General features: G+C 42.2%; 1 protein-coding gene across 5 annotated transcripts in view; it reads left to right on the top strand.

Annotated features, from left to right (window-relative positions):
- The window catches only part of OSBPL5 (oxysterol binding protein like 5), a 178,563-nt gene that overhangs the window by 40,863 nt on the left and 121,859 nt on the right, over positions 1-15,841 (top strand). The window contains exon 1 of one of the 5 annotated variants that reach the window (XM_071558835.1): positions 444-463. The exons of 3 other annotated variants lie outside the window; for them this stretch is intronic. The gene's annotated coding sequence lies outside the window, so the exon portion shown is untranslated. Of the gene's footprint in view, positions 1-443; positions 464-7,538; positions 7,616-15,841 lie in introns of those variants that run through there. One more of the 5 variants, XM_071558830.1, reaches the window with a different exon arrangement.

The raw sequence follows: 15,841 nt of genomic DNA, 5'->3' as shown, positions 1-15,841 counted from the left end.
CCATATACGTTGCTATCTAAAAACCTGATAGACTTGAATTTGGGAATGCTTTTAGCTTGCACCAAGTGAAGCCAGGAAGAAGGCCTGGAGAAAAAAAATATATAAACACATGTGACTGCTGAATCAAACCCCATGTTTTTCAAATGCTATGCAAACCCGAAGTGTTGTAGTGTGAAGCAATTGTTTAACATAAGCGAGGAGGAAAGTTCTTTAAGCTATGTAATCACCTCCTCACTTCATCCAGCTGCAGCAGTATCTATTGTCAAAATATTCCTTCCCTCTCTTCTGCACTGAGGTACGAGATAACATTCAGCAAGGTCTGTATAGCAGGGAGCAGCCGCTGCACTAGATGGTCCCCGGCTGCCACCTTCCTTCTTGGCAGCGAGTTTCCAAAGAGGCGTGAGTGGGGAGGGAGAAAGATAAAGCTCAAGTCACCTCTGCCGCGGCTTCCCCTCTGTGTGTGGTAAGTTTCTCGCTGAAAGTGGAGAATGGGCGTTTTCAGCTGGGCAGCTCACAGTGGGACAGGAGGTGGCCCTGAGAGCGTGCTCACCCCAGCTGGGCAAAAAGGGTGACAGCTGAGCTGGGCCAAAAGGATGTAGGGGCAGCAAGGGAGCAGATGCAGCACCAGGGTTACTTTGTGCCGCTATTGATCAAGGTAGAGACAGCAGTTCTCTGACTCAAGAGGGAAAATGCAGGCCACAGTCCTGCCTGCCACCTGTTTTGGTTTGAAGTGGACAACATGAACCAAAAGGAATGATTTAATCATGGTGCGACATGAATGTAACTGAAAGGTGGATTTACTGCTCTAATCTTTTCATGGTACTTAATTTAATTTCCATGTGCTTATTGCAATACTGATTCATCAGGTGAGTGGGAGGGAGGCTGGTACAGTACAGGTGGTTCAGTTTTCTTTGTTGGGTTAGGTATTTAGCAAGGTGCTTTCTTGGCTACAGCAGGAGAAAAATGGCTCTGTGTCTGATACAGTGCTGTTTGGAATTGGGAGATCTCTAGGGAAAGGCCATTCCTGTAATCTGTAATGTGCAGTATTTGAAATCAGTGTGCTGTGTTCAGAGCAAAGTTGAGGCTCAACTAATTCATATTATGTTCACAGATAATAAAAATATTTGTTAAACTAATGTGAATTGGGTTAGACTCGCTTCATGTCCAAGGGAGCTGTTATCTGCTGGAAGCAATTGCCAGTTTTACCAGTGGTGAAGGTCTTTTAGGGCTCTGTCTGGAGTTTAAGAAGCAAAAATGAAACTGCCCTGAAGTGTGTCAGCAGGGCCCTGATGCTTCTGAGCTGTGGAGCACAGACCTCCCTCTGCAAATGCAGAGATTTATGCTATTCGATCTCCTGTTTTATTTGGGGAAAAAGCTGCATTTAATGTTTCTTCTCCTGACCTCCCTGCCTTTGAAGCATTAATAGCACAGTGTTTTCTCAGCCATAAATGCTGCTCCTCATACCTCCACTCCTCAACATGAGATGTCTCTGGCAGCACATTGTAGGTGTTTGTGCATGCCTGCTGTGGTTACTAAGGTAAAGAAAACAGAAGAAGCAGCTCAGGGAAAGGGAACGATCTGAATGCCAAATACATGTGGGTTTGGGCAGGAATGACAGTGACCCGCTATGCCAGCCTGTATCAATGTGGGTCTGAGCTTGCTCACTGCTCATGCAGGCTCTTGACTGTCATTGCTGGTGTTTGTGCTGTGCTTTCAGAGTATCAGGCGTCTTGAGCCTGAGCAAACTCCTCCCAGGTGCTGCTGTGTATGGAGTGCTCAGCCCTCCTTGTGGAGAACTGTGGTTGTGGTGTATTGAATTGTACTGGGCTGTGTTCAGATTACAAATTCTGTCTTCGTCCCAGCTCCTCTCCACCACTGTGGCTCATTCTGGTCATGCGATGAAGGAAGAAGGAGACAGCCATCCTGAAAAACACACTTCTTATAAGTAGCTGCTGGGCCTCTGGGACTAAGGAGCAGTGTACATCCTGCCCAGGTTTCCACATTTCTGAATTTTTGGAATATTCTGTGTTAGGGTGGCTGTGCTTGTATCAGGTGCTAGGTACTGTATGTGCATCTGTGTAATATGAGAAGATCAAGGGACTAAATGGGAATATCCTGCGAAATTGGAAACAGCTGACAGCAGGCTAGTAAGAATTACCTGTAAATGGTTTCTGCCCATCACAAAAGAACAGTGATGTGAACAGGGGATTTATTTTTTTATTTTTTCTTGACTAAAATAGTCCAGCTGCATGGGTGGTGGTGTTTTTAAATTTCTTGCAACCTGCATAAAAAACATGGGCATATCCCTTGTTCTTTAATCTCAGTAGTGTTTGTAGAGCCACAATTGAAATTGTGCCATTTTTTCCTTTGCACTTCTTTTGGATTAAGGGGTTTATAGAGGTATAAATCAGATTCTGAATTGACAAGGCTCTATTCTCAATCTTGTGTAATGAATGGCCAGGTGTATACCTTGGCTTTTCTTTTGCAGTGTGTCACTGAGGCCTGTGCCACGCGCTAGTATCAATAACCTTACTATGCTGGCAGCCTTCTTGGTAGTAGTTTTTGTATGAGTGGTGTTGAACTCCAAGCCAAGCTTCAGCTTATTGGGAATTGACTGTAGGGATGTATCAATTGGAGTGTTTTGGCAACCCAGTTACCGTTTGCATGATTATTTTATCAGTGTAAATTTAACCAGCTAAAGGCAAAAGAGAAATACATACATCCTTAATAAACTGGGATGTGTGCAGCTCTCCTTGTGGGGGAAAAAACCCAAACAACTCAACATGGATTCTGCCTGCTTCATCCTATCTAATCTGTCAGTGAATCAATCAATGTGAAATTGTACCCCCAAGGAATAATGTAATAGCTATTTTGTGTGTATTCCCAAACTAGAATGCTGCTGTAGTAGAGTCCTGAAGGGGTATGCTGCCTAAATCGATCAGCAGAAGCCAAGAAAGCAGACTTACTGCTTATCTGTCAGATATGGCAGAGAGGCATTGAGGGATGAAATGTCTGGTTATGTGTTGAATGGAAAGCTTAAATGTGAACTTGGTCCTTCTGAATCCCAACACTTGAAGCACAAAAGCAGTAGCCTGCTAGCTCTCCAGTTTTCTCATGGCAAAAACATGAGATTGCTCTAAAAGGCACTTTAATTTTCATGCAAATGCAGTTTGTTCCAGACACCTGTTCTCATGCCATTGCTCCTTCCCACCTTCAGTGCTGCAGAGACAGCTTGGCTTTTGTTACCTGTGTTGTTTGATGCCAGTTGAGTGCAAAGCCTATGCTAGCATCGCAGTGTTCAATTGTTTTACTCTTTCGTCAGACTATAATGATGGGGAATTGTGTCCTCACAGAAAAAAATTGCCATGTCCTAGTGAAGGGAGGAAGGGAATTCTGCATTGCGTGGTGTAGGTAACTATTGCTTGCTGTGGATATCTTGGCAGAATGAAAAGAACAATTTAAGTTTCTTTTTTTGTTGTTGTTTTAATATTTTTGCACTTTTGGGAATGTTTTTCAGCATCAGGAAAGAATCACTTTTATGTCGTAGTTGGAGGTGACCAAGGCTTTTAGACACTTTATCAAATGTTGCACAGTTCACTCAGGGAGCTGCTGCTGGCTCATCTGTGAAATCGCTGAAACCTGAATGTGAAATTGTCACTGGAATTAATGATTGGTCAGGGGCGTTGTTCTGGCAAGTTCCTGGCACAGATGCAAATAGATGAGATTCCACTTTATAAGATGAATCTTTATGTCTTTTCTTGCTGTGTTGCCTTGGAAAAGAACCTCATGCAGTGCTGCGAGCTTGACAGTTGCTGATGTGGTGAATAATTTTTTTCCTCTTACCTTACTAAGGAAAGAAATAGGGATTTGCAGATCATTTCAGGACCTTTTCTTTCATATGTAGGTCAAAGACAGTTCAGGTCTAAGCAATATTTTTTTAAAAATTTGTCAATCCTTACTTGAACTATGAAGGCTTTCTGTGAACACTGAACGCACCATACAAATTACAGCACTAGTGGACGAGGCAGCAATTTAAGCTGCCTTCCATGTAGCTCTGCTGTTGTCAATCTAGACCAGGACACAGGTGTGTTAGGCATGAAATACACAGTCTTTGTGATTTTCAGTTTTGTTTAAAATAATTTTCTTCTTTCCATTTTAACGTCTGTTAATTTGGCCCAGCCTTATTGTCTTGCACTCTTGCTCTGCCTTTATGACTGTTCTTATGGAAAAGGAAATGTAATATGTATTTAAATAGACTTTTTTGTTTTAATTCAAGTTCAGTGAATGCAAAACTAGGTTGTTTGCTTGTTTGGGTTTTTTTTTGGACTGGTGAGCCACCCCGGCTTTGTTGCCTGTAAGCAAACTGCTGTCACCACCTGAATTTCTCTCTGGACTCCAGGTCAGGGGAAGCACATTGGCATACCTGTACTCGTGCATTCGTACATCTCTGCATTGCAGTAGGCTTGGGGAGCTCCTCTTGCGGACAGGGCTGGAGGCTGTGCAAACCACACTCAGACTGTCAGGCATCTAACCTAATTTTTCGAGCTGGCATTCAGGTTCTGGCTTGTGGAATCCCTCAGTGTAGGTGCTGAAGGCTTTCTTTTCCAAGAGGGTGAGGTGTGCTGAGAAGCTAGGAGGATCCCCTAGCTGTGAGTGTATCTGAGAAATGCAGTGTAGAGTCTCTGATTTCTGAGTACCTTGAGAAGGTACTTGGCCAAGGTGTGTCAATATCAGCTTTCCATGCCTTTTTCATCTTCTCTTATGTCTGCCTGGATTACATGTTCTTTGGTGTCAAGGTCTCTTATGATCAGTTCATAGAATGCTTAGTGCAGTGTGGTCTAGGCTTCTGCTGGGCTGTTCTGTAATATAAATAAAAATAATCCCATTTTGTAAGAAAGATACTGAATAACTCATAGAAATGAGCCAAGAGAGTGGGTGCAGCAGTGCCAGTTTCATTCTCTTCTTCAAACAGGTGCATCCCCATAAGGAAATAAAAGGTAGGGAGATAGGGACCAAGGGGGAAACATTGAGCAGCAACAGACTGTGACTCAGAAGCAGTTTAACCATAATAATCCCCACAGTGCTAAAGATTCCTTTTCCCAGAAATGCACAATATGCTCTTCTCTGTCATAAAGCTGTTGTCAGCTGACACCATTGTGTTAACATAAAACTTGTTCTTATCCACAAGATGCACAGATAGCAGAGAGGAGTTCATGTGCTGGCTGCTAATTATTACTAATGTTCTCCCAGTTGTTGAAAACCAATATAGTGAAGATATTTCCTGCTTAGTATTTTATTCCTGATGGTCGGTACGCTTCCCTTTTGTTAAAAATAATGCTTCTAGTACTTCTAGCATAATTTCAAGTATTACCAAGCCAGCATCTAGTTTATTTATGAGAACACAGAATGACCATTTACCAAGAGACTTTCTTGAATACCTGTTGTAGATGCTTTGTCTTTTTTTTGTTTTGTCTTTTTGTTTGTTTGTTTTCTTTCTTCAGAGTAGGGGTGTAGAAATGTATTGCTTTTATTTTTTGTTTATCCTGACCCCCTCGAAGTCTGTGTTTTCCCATTGACTTCATGGCAACCAAATGCTTTTTATCCTGTGTGACTTGGAAAAATCAAATTAACGATGCATGACTAGCCGGTGAGAGCTTTTGCTGAAAGCATACAAAGGCAGTAATTTACCTTGTTACTTTATAAAATGCAGATCTTTTCCCTCACATTAAAAAATAAACTTGGTTGAGGTGAATGAAAGTAAACAGAGAACGGGTGCTCAAGTCATGTCTCAACAACGTGTGAAGGACATTGTGATACCATTAATGAAATTCTCCTGTTTTCCCTTGGAGATGTGGTATTGAATTTAGAAATAGAATTAGAACAATTTTCAGCTGAACATCTCACTTTTCTGCACACTGAATAGATACAAACCCTTATTGTTTAATAGCTAGCTTCACTTTTAATAGCTTCACTCTGAGTTCCATAGAGGTAAGATAATAGCTTTGAAAAGGTAAGACTTTTTTTCTAGACACTATTCAATTTACTCAAATTATATTAAGTGCTAAATTGAAAGAGGCTTTTCTAGTTAAGACGAGGATAATGAATAGTTGTGCATTATTACCATAGCCATGATGGGGGAAGGAAGAAGTGATTTAAATTTTGCTCAAGACAGAAAGAAAACGTGCATCAATGTAGTCTTTAATAATTTGTTTTCCCATCTCTACTGCTGACTCCCAGGTTTTGCTAGAAGAGCTTTCTGCCCTTTGTATCTCAGGGATGCTGCAGTTTTTGAAAAGAAACAGCAGGCACTCCAAGAGAAAATAATTGTGGAAATAGAGTGAAGCAGCAGATTGCACCTTCAGGCAAAGCCTGGAGCTACATAAGCAGTGGCACACACAGCAAATGCCATTGCACGAGTCAGCTCTGGAGGAAGTGCAGTGTCACATGGCTCCCCGGAGGCTTTGCTCCCTCCCTGCTTCGCCCACGCTGCAGAGCAAGTCATATTTTGCTGCTCTTTTCTGCTTATAGCAAGTTGCAGCAGCTCAAATCCCCAGGCAGGTTGAGTGGGTGCACCCCAGCTCTGTGCCTGTGCCAGCAGCCACCTCTGCTGCTCTCTCCTGTCCGCAGCTGTGGACAGCCTGTGCAGGGAGTTGCTTTCCTCGTTTGAGAGCCTGAACAAATCACAAGGTGTGCAGAGTTGTGAATCCCATGTAGAAACCCACCAGCTCTTTGTTTTGGCATATTTGGTGCAAATGAGAACAGCAGCTTTATGCCAATTTTAATGTGGAGCTGCTGTAAGTACACCCTGCCTCTCCATTTGGATAAAAGTGATTTATTTGGGGCAGGATTTCACTGTGTCTTCAGACATTGAAGCTGTCGAGGGGAAAACCAAAGTGTGTTCACTCGTTTATTCACCTCTGTACTCTGGGCTCCAAGACACCACTTCTGTGCAGTGTTTCCTACACTGGCTTCCCTTGCTGTCCTGCTAGGACTGCTGCCAAGTGGGTCCACAGGGATTTGTCCCATACAAGCATTTATCTCCTTCGAATTACATTTGGGCCATTCTCTTATCTCTCAAAGTCTATCAGGAGTGCTTGTGATTGCAGTTGACACTTGTGATCTGGGCTGGATGTGAATCCCTGGGGAAAGGCAGGGTTGATTGTGTGAATTATTTAATCTCTTGAGCATTACAGGCCCCTGTGTAAAAAGCATTAAGCACTATGGGGCTTTTTTGCTTGTTTTAGTAGAGGGTCTGTGTCAGCCTCACTTGAACTCAGAAAGCTCAGAAAGTTGGTACCATTATTCCAAATTCATTGAAGTGTAATATGGGAGACTTACACCAATGTAAGCAGTGTTTGCTTCTAGGTGGACAAGAAATATTCCTGATAAATGTTCTGTTTTCTTCCCTTCTCTCCCTCCTTCCCTTCCCCAGTAATTTCGTTCTTCTGGATTGAGACAGGTTGAGGCAATGCAAGTAGGATAATTTTGTGGTTAGGGCATTTGGCTTTGAAGTCAGGAGATCAGTGTTAGTTCCTGCTTCCATCACAGGCCTCGTGTCACTGTGGGGAGATTGCTTGTACCTCTATGCCTCTGTCTGCACCGGAAAAATAACAAAGTAAGTTTTGGGGTTGGGTTTTATTTATTTTCCTGTGTTGGCCTATGAGGCTTCATTATGAGAGCAGGGAGAGGGTCTGATCTCTTCTTGGGGTTACTTGGCCTCTTCTGCCAACCTGGTTCCAGCCAGGGGTATACTTGTTTACTCTCCAGATAAAGCTTGTAGTAAGTCTTCAGGCCCATCTTTTTTTGATTTACTTTTTTTTCCCTCTCTTTTTTTTTTAATCCCCACTACCCCTCTTTAGTCATGCTTTTTGCTTTCATTTAACATCAAAATTAAATGGTGAGTGAGATAGTGTAGCTTTTCATAATATGTAGAAAATGAGCTGAGTTGAGCACATAGATGGTGCCCATAGGAAGCCTTGAATTATCCCATGGTATTTTTAATGGGCAGTCCTCCCGTGCTGTAAAGCCTTTGAGTCAGTGAGTCTGTCTTAGATGAGCTACTAGAGGAGACTCCCAGTACTGTAAATATCTGTGTCGTTTAGCTTTGAGTACCAGAAAATGAAACTGCATATGAAATAATAAAAAGGTCTATTTTACTGAAGTCAATAAAACAATATTTTCTTCAGGCTGGTATAGAAACGGACCTTAGAAGAATTAAGTGAGGAATAAAAGCATTGTTCAGAGGCTAGAAATGTTTAACAAGCAACACAAGCTGCCTGTCACAGGCTACCCTTCTGCTTGCTTACAGCACTCAGGCAGCCTGGAGAAACACTGCAGCACTTGGCATGGTGCTCTTGTAAGGTCCTTATCTCGTGAGTAAGTAGGCTCAGGTAGGAAGGCTGGAGTTTGCTTTTTGGACAACTCAGCTTTTCTTTGCATCCTGGATTTTAAAGCCAGATGTATCAGTCCTCTTGAGGTCTGATTTGACTTTATATCTACAAGTCACAGGACTTTAGCCTGGGATTCCTACCTCATGTGTATGTATGTATGTATGTATGGCCAAACTTCGTGAACGAAGATTTGGGAAGGGCTGTCCCCACGTGGGTGTGCCTTTCCAGCCTGCGCAGTGGATTTTAGGTGAGGCTCAGCGTGCGCAGAACTGGCCCCACCGTTTAAGTCCTGAGGTTCATCTGCCACGGCCGAGCGAGCTTGGACGGTGCCAGTGAAGTCCTCAGGACTAGAACCTACAGCACCCAGCATTTCCCAGGAGGTCTCCCATCCAAGTACTAATCTGGGGCTGACCCTGCTTAGCTTCCAAGATCTGACAGGATCGGATGTCAGGGAGGCATTTAACTGCCCCTCATGTGTAGTAATTTTTGGTTGAATTACAGCATTTATCTTCAGCAAACAGTGCATTGTAATTTTTGCTAGTGATTCTTTTGTGCTCTTCAGCAATGTGTGCAGAGGGTAATTTTCTTAACTGTAAAAGATAGGTAATTTCTCTCCCATCTGAGTTTTTTCTACCTTCATTTTTTCAACTTTCTGACATATTTTCCCTCTGATTGCAGGCTATGATCAGGTGATCCTTTTGGTGTCTTTGATAAGTTAAGTAGGTTGAACATCTTAAATCTGTCATTGCATTTGATTTAAGATTTGGAGACAGCCTTATGGTTCTCTTGCTGGGTCTTTTCCAGTTTATCATGATGTTGTGTCTCAGATAAAAATGAAGATTGCATGGGTAAGTCAGCAGTGATCCTGCAGCTGTCATATAGAGAAGTAAGGCTGCATTCTGGCTCTTGCTCTTTTTGGTCCTTCCCTTCTTGTTTATGCTTCCAGGAGTTGACCAAGCCCTGTTCACCCATGGTACTGCACTTGACACCCAGACTCTCTTGTTTATCCGTAATTCTTTATAAATCAGAGCAGTTTTTGAAAATTAAGGTACGTGTCTGGGCAGAGAGGAGGGGGTGTTTTGGTCTGGTATGTGTCAACACAAGGTTTTTTATCATAGATTGTGCTCTGCACTTCAATAATCTGCTGACATTTTACCAGTAATAAAAAGGTCAAGGAAAAAAGTTGCTGCCTACAAATCATGGCATTTGATTGTTCTTACTATTAAACAGAGCATGGTTTCCTTGCAACAAAATTTCATCTATCCCCAGCGTTGGTAAAATATTAATTTTCAGTGGGTACAAATGTATAAAAATGAAAAAGCACATTTTCCAAGCATTCTTTCTATTCTATTGTCCCCTGTTCCAGTAATCTGTCCTTTCCTGAAGCAGGGTATAGGAAAGATCCAAGAAAAATGTGCCTTAAATGCTAGATACAGGAGTGGAAGGAAATTATTTTAAGTTGATACTTGAAAAATGAGACACTAAGTTGACTTAAAAGACTGCCAGAATCATCTCCATAGCCTCAGGTTCACAAGATTTTACATATTCCTAATTTTTAGCAGTAGCTTTCCATGTCAACTGTTAAGAATGCTCTGTTAATTCAGCGAAACATTGCATGCTTTTTTCTTAGTTTTCCTACTAACTTCCTATTGATTTTTGTCTCTGAGATGCCTCTGCTTGAAACTGCAGTGCTGTTTTTCTTGTAACCCCAAATGGTGCTTTCTGTTACACAGATCATCTTGTTGGAGGCAAGGCTGTTGCTTAAATATCACAGTAGTGGTTGGGCATTGGGGAAGCATCAGCAGTCAAGTTGGAGTTGCATTGACATTATCCATGGTCAGGAGCTTGGATGGGTGCATGGGAGTTTAAAGAGAAAGGGCTACTGTTTGTGAGGGCAGCAGACATTAGGGTAGTTCATTATTTTGCACAGAGGCAGCAGAGCTGGTGTATTTTGGTTAAAGAAATGGAGCAAAGGGGTCTTGGAAGGGAATGCTGGCTTGTTTCTCTTGTAACAGGGTATTTGCTGCTAACCTTCCTTAAAGCATCTCTGTAGATACTTAAGAATGCATGCCTAGAAAGCTGAATTTTAACAATTATATGGCTGTGGTGGATGGAGAAATTGTGTGCTGCAGTTCTTACTGCCAAATGACCCTCAAAATGAATTTGAATGTAAATACTTCCATAAAAGGGAGTGTTGAAGGGTCTGTATTGGGGAGAAACAGCATGTGTAGTCTCTGGGAAAGTGAGACAGCTTTTTATTGCTCTATGGTGTCATAGAAAAGTCCAGTGGGCAGAAGTTGCATATTTAGCTACTCAGAAACTCAATATTACTACTAATTGGTATTGGAAACAAGCCAGATCCACTTGAAATGGATTTATTTTAAAAAGTTCTGTTTTGCCGTTTGAATTACTTCAGCCAAGGCACTCTTGGGCAACTCAGTGGGTTTTACTTTTTCACAGAACATTATATGTGTTGGTCCTGACAATGACTGATGCATTGAAGGGCTGAAATGTGTTGGAGTGAGCCACTGGCTGTGTGGGGGCTGAAGGAGCATTCCCAGCTTTCTGCCATCCCAAGGGGGGAATCATATTCATGCCAGCTTTTCTAGCCTTTCATATTTAAATGTTTTAAAAGGTTATTGTGCTTGTGAAGAATAATATCATATGTTTCTGTACTTGCTTTTTATCAAACAGACATGCTGTTCTTTTTCACCCAGCAAATGTGTGCAGGGTACCTAAACAGACTTATTAGAAAACCCCCAAAGGTTTGTATTTAGCATGTAAAGTAAAAGTCTTGAACTTTACCTTTAAAGTATCTTTTTCTTGGAGTAACTTACATCTGAGGTCATTCTTTCCTCTCTAAGATAATTTCTACTGTAAGAAAGGATGCAGGAAGTTTCCTTTGTGAAAGCATCCAGCACTGCTCTGTTTTGGGTCTGAGTCCTCATCCTTCTGCTCTCTGGAGTGTCTTTCACAGAATACAGTCATTTCCACTCTGAAAATCTTTGTTTAGCCAGCACAGGCCTTGGGAAGGCTGACAGGTAAAGGTGGAAACTTTGAATGAGACTGGAGAATTGGCCCTAAATTTAGGAAGGTTCAAGCTGAACAGGAAGGGAGCAGGTGGGCAGGATTCTGTGAGGCCAACACATTTTGTAATATCAGTGCCTGTGTGCATGCAACAGTCATATCTTTCTTACAAATCTATTTGATTGGTGTTGCAGATAGATACCAGTGTTAACTTGTCCTTGAAATTTCTGTGGCTTGTCTTCACCCCTGTTTAAAACTGGACTTAAAGAGCAGCTTCTGGAAAGTGGGGGAAAATCTGTGTCATGCCTGCCACTGTTTCCATTTACAGCTCATTTTCCAGGCCTTTTTTTGATGTATTCAGTAGTTCTTCACAGACTTTGGAAGAAAATGTTAACAAAAGAAATTTATCAGGTTGTGTTTTTTTGGTAAATGTAATTCAAGGCAGAGTCCCCCACTTCTTTTTAAAAACTAGGAAATCAAGTAGTTTTGCAGCTATCAGAGACTGTGTCAATGGCCACAGAAAACAGAGGGAGCCAAGGAGAGGAAGGTAGGGTTAATAACTGTGGCATTTGAAACGCTATTTTGTTTGCATTCAGATATTTTTAGCTGATGGTGATTTTTTCCTCTGTGTGAGTTGATGTGTTATGTCAGTGCTAGAAGCTGCCAGTATAGATGTCTGTCCCAAAAACAGGTACCAATTGACATTGAATACTTTCCAGGGACTACTGGATAAAATAATGTTAAGCAATGCTTCAGCAGCTCTCCTCTTTAGTAGTGATAAAATCCAGATTATCAATTGCAGTCCAAATTTTTGAGGTTTTTTTGAGGTTCAATTAGACTCGCAGCAGTCCAGAGCCCTTGCTTTATTTCCTCAGCTGTCTTCCTGCTGCTTCAGACACCCTACTCAGGAAGACACATTACTTTGTTTGTTGCAGTCCTTCCCAGGAGAGGTGATCCAACTACTTTCAAAGAAATTGATCGATTTTTTCCAGTCTGTCCTTAGCTTGGAATGGATTTTTTCTTTTTGATTCTGTATGCCCATTTAAGTTCTGATTCCACTAAAATTATTCAGGGAGTGGGGGAGGAGTGGGGAACAGACACAGGTGGATGATGGGAACAAGTGGTAAATCAAGCCTGTGGGTTGTACTTACGGCTTGAATGTGTAAGGGCATTATCTTCATACACTTTTGGGTTTTCATTGTAGTCCAGTTTTCTCTGAGCCATGCATGTTTCATGGGCTGACCGTGTGATGCAGTGGGTCTGTAGAATGTTGGGGACTTGCTGTGTTTGTAGGTGTAAGCAAGACATACCCATTACTAGGTATTTATGAATTTTCCAGTATGCAGGACAACAGCTGCTCTAGAAGTATAAAATGGTGCAAAAGGTGTGTAAAGTCAGGACAGAGAAGCTTTTCTGAGTTTACAATAGCATACTCGGGTGCCTTGTGCTGAAAACAATGCTTCTTCCATGAAGTTTTATTTGCACACTGGGGAGGCCTGGCATGGAATGCGTTCACCACTGTTCTTGGGGCAAGCAAAGCAGTGTTATTTTTCAAAAAGAAATAGCACCAGAGACACACAAAAAAAATCTCATTCCTTGCAGGATAAATGAAGGCAGCCCCAGGACTGCTATAATTTATATGCTTTCCTTTTTCAGTGCTGTCTCTGGGGCAAATAACAGCAGGCGTGCTTGCTGTCCAGAGATCCACTGTGCCAAAGCAAATAATTGAAGCAAGTGGCAAGCAGAGAAGACACCAAAGTATTTGATGGATGAATGTTCCTCCCCCAGGGAGAGAGGAATATTTGTGAGAAGCTAGTAATATACTGTGGTTGAAAAGCCCCATTCACTGTATAAAATTCCCAGTCAAGTTTCCCTGGAGAGACTTGAACAGCTGGTCTAGGAGCAGAAATCACTATAGATACATCAGGTTGACATCTAAATGATTGTGGGCCCTGGACAGGCCATGTTACCATTTTGTCTTTGGTGGATGAAGTCAGGAAGATTTAATTGTGTGATGACTGACGCTTCCCCCAGCTTCTTCCCTTCATCTTACAGCTGCCTCAGCTCATCTGAAACAAAGTGCTTGGCCTGTTTTCCTACTGTAGAGATTTGGTATTGCAGTAGAGTCCCAAAGTCCTTATCCTATGTGGTCAGGCAAGATGCTGTGCAAACAGGTCCCAGAGAGCTGATGGTGAAGGACAGCTGGATGGAGAGCTGGAGCATTGATGTGGATGAGTGTGGCTGCTTAAGAGCTCTCCAGAGGCGAGAGCAGTAGCAGCTGCGTGTGAGGGTGGAGTTGGGCTCCTGTGCTGTAATTAGGAAGGCTGGTGTTGAATTGCTGCTGCCTGCTTCAGAGGTGTGCTATAAATTAGGGAAGTGCTTTACAATAGCAGCATTTAACTTACTCATGTCATCGGCCTTCTTTTTGCTTGGACTGGGCTGGGATTTACCAAGGAAGACTTTCTGAGCTGTCTAAATTCCTTGAAAGGGTGTGGGCACTGGGTTCCTAACTCTCCTACAGGTGACATGATGTTTCCCCTAAGCCTGTACACCTGTTTGTGCAAGTCCCATGTATAAAATCCAGGGATTAGTTGAGCTGATCTGAGGGAAAACTCGTCTGTCTTCTTTCTGTTTTGTAAACCAGGGAACATCCCCCAGAGGCTGCTTGATTGCTGGATGTAGGGGAAGAGGCGGGAGTGTGCAGCTGGAGGAAGAGGGGAAAGATCTGTGTGCAGTTCAGTGGGGCATTGAACTGCAGCCCTTTAAAAATTGCTGAAAGGAGAATGGGCAAAATAGTGCCCTATTTCAGAGCTGCTCTTGCAGTGTTTTTCCCAAATTGAAATGAGATGGAAACCAACTCAAGGCTGGAGAGACAGATTGCATACAACTAGATGTTCAAAATGAAAGCTCTAGTATGCAGATTTAGTCAAACTAGCTGGTGCTTCTCAAAAAGTACCTTGCTCATCCATTTGTTAGGGATAATATTGAAGATCCAGGAAAATATTGTCAGACTTGGAGATCCTAATGGTGTTAGAAATTGTGAAGCTCAGTTTAAAAATAGAAACTTAAAGGACTGGAGTAAGGGGCTTTCTCTGCAGATAAATTTTTAAAATTCTAACTTATGCTCCCCACACACTTCCAAGCTTTTCTCTCCAGCTAGGAAAAATTGGGGGAGTTTTTTCAGATTTTACTAGTAAGCAAACAAACATTTTTTCAAAGCAATCCCCTGAGGTTTAACAGGAAAAAAATACTGTGAAACTGATTACAAAGTGGCAAATGTAGCAGCTCTTTAGTATCGTCTTTTTCACTCCAAAAAGTGTTAAAATTTGTGAACAGTATCTTTAGTGGCAGAGAAAGGAGTTTTTTCAATAGCAGAACAATATATATTGGACTTAACCCCAATACTAGGGATGGGTCATAGGCCCCCCCATTGGCATGTGAGCTGTGTGCATATGTGCGGATAAGAGCAATGGACATAGGTTTGTCCATAGGAAGAGGTCAGTACCAGCACACTTACTTTTAATCTGAAGGCAAGGTAGCTCAGTGTGCCCTGTGGTCCTCCCACACTGCTGTGTCTCCGTTCCCAGGAGGCAGGCAGAGTATATAGTGATGTGCACAACTGCACCTGGCACTTGAAGCAGGGCACTTACAGGTGCCTTTTATACGGCACTGTGCTGTGCTTTCCTTTGCTTAATGTATTTGGCAGACTTTTTTCAGGGTAACACTCCTGCCAATTGGTGTGATGGTAATTAAAGTCACTGTTATATATTATGTACTCATTATTGTACATATGCACTTGTTGAAGGTAAAAGGGAAAATAGTGAGGAAATGCTAGCTTTGAAGGAGAGGAGTGGTTGTGCCAGTTATTCTGGATGAGTTGTTCAGTGGCAGTTAATCCATGCGAGTGAAAACAAGTCCTCTGTGATGTTGTGCCAAGGTCAGGAATTTGAGCTCTGTTTAGAGAGTGAAAGTCACAGTCTTGCAGATCAGAGCTCCTTGGAAGAAAACATCTTTATTGAATAAATTGAAAGAGAGCTTTTTCAACTGTTTCATTCATATAATCTTCTCCCCTTGATGCCCAGAAAAGGACCATGTCAAAGTAGAACTCATATGAATTGTTCCGCAACTCAGGGTTGTAACACAATGTATTTATGAAACTTGTCTCAGGGTGGGTTTGCTCACATTCATGCCTACTCATGCAGGCTGCCAGAGGAGATCAAGCAATATGTACGCTTGACTTTGTGGGAGAACAACTACCGGAAAGATACATTATCTTTGCCATCCATAATGTCAACAGAGATGAACTCATCTATACCACCCAGAGCTCCTGTTCACTATGCCACTACCATTTTTAGCAGGTGAAAAATGGTCACATTCAGAAAGGTGACAGACATGATTTTGTCCATGTTTTTTCATTTTGCAAA

This window comes from Pithys albifrons, chromosome 6 (assembly GCF_047495875.1).
Source record: "Pithys albifrons albifrons isolate INPA30051 chromosome 6, PitAlb_v1, whole genome shotgun sequence".
NCBI classification, from domain to species: domain Eukaryota; kingdom Metazoa; phylum Chordata; class Aves; order Passeriformes; family Thamnophilidae; genus Pithys; species Pithys albifrons.
The sequence above is the reverse complement of the archived record's forward strand: the minus strand, read 5'-3'. Positions and strand labels throughout refer to the sequence as shown.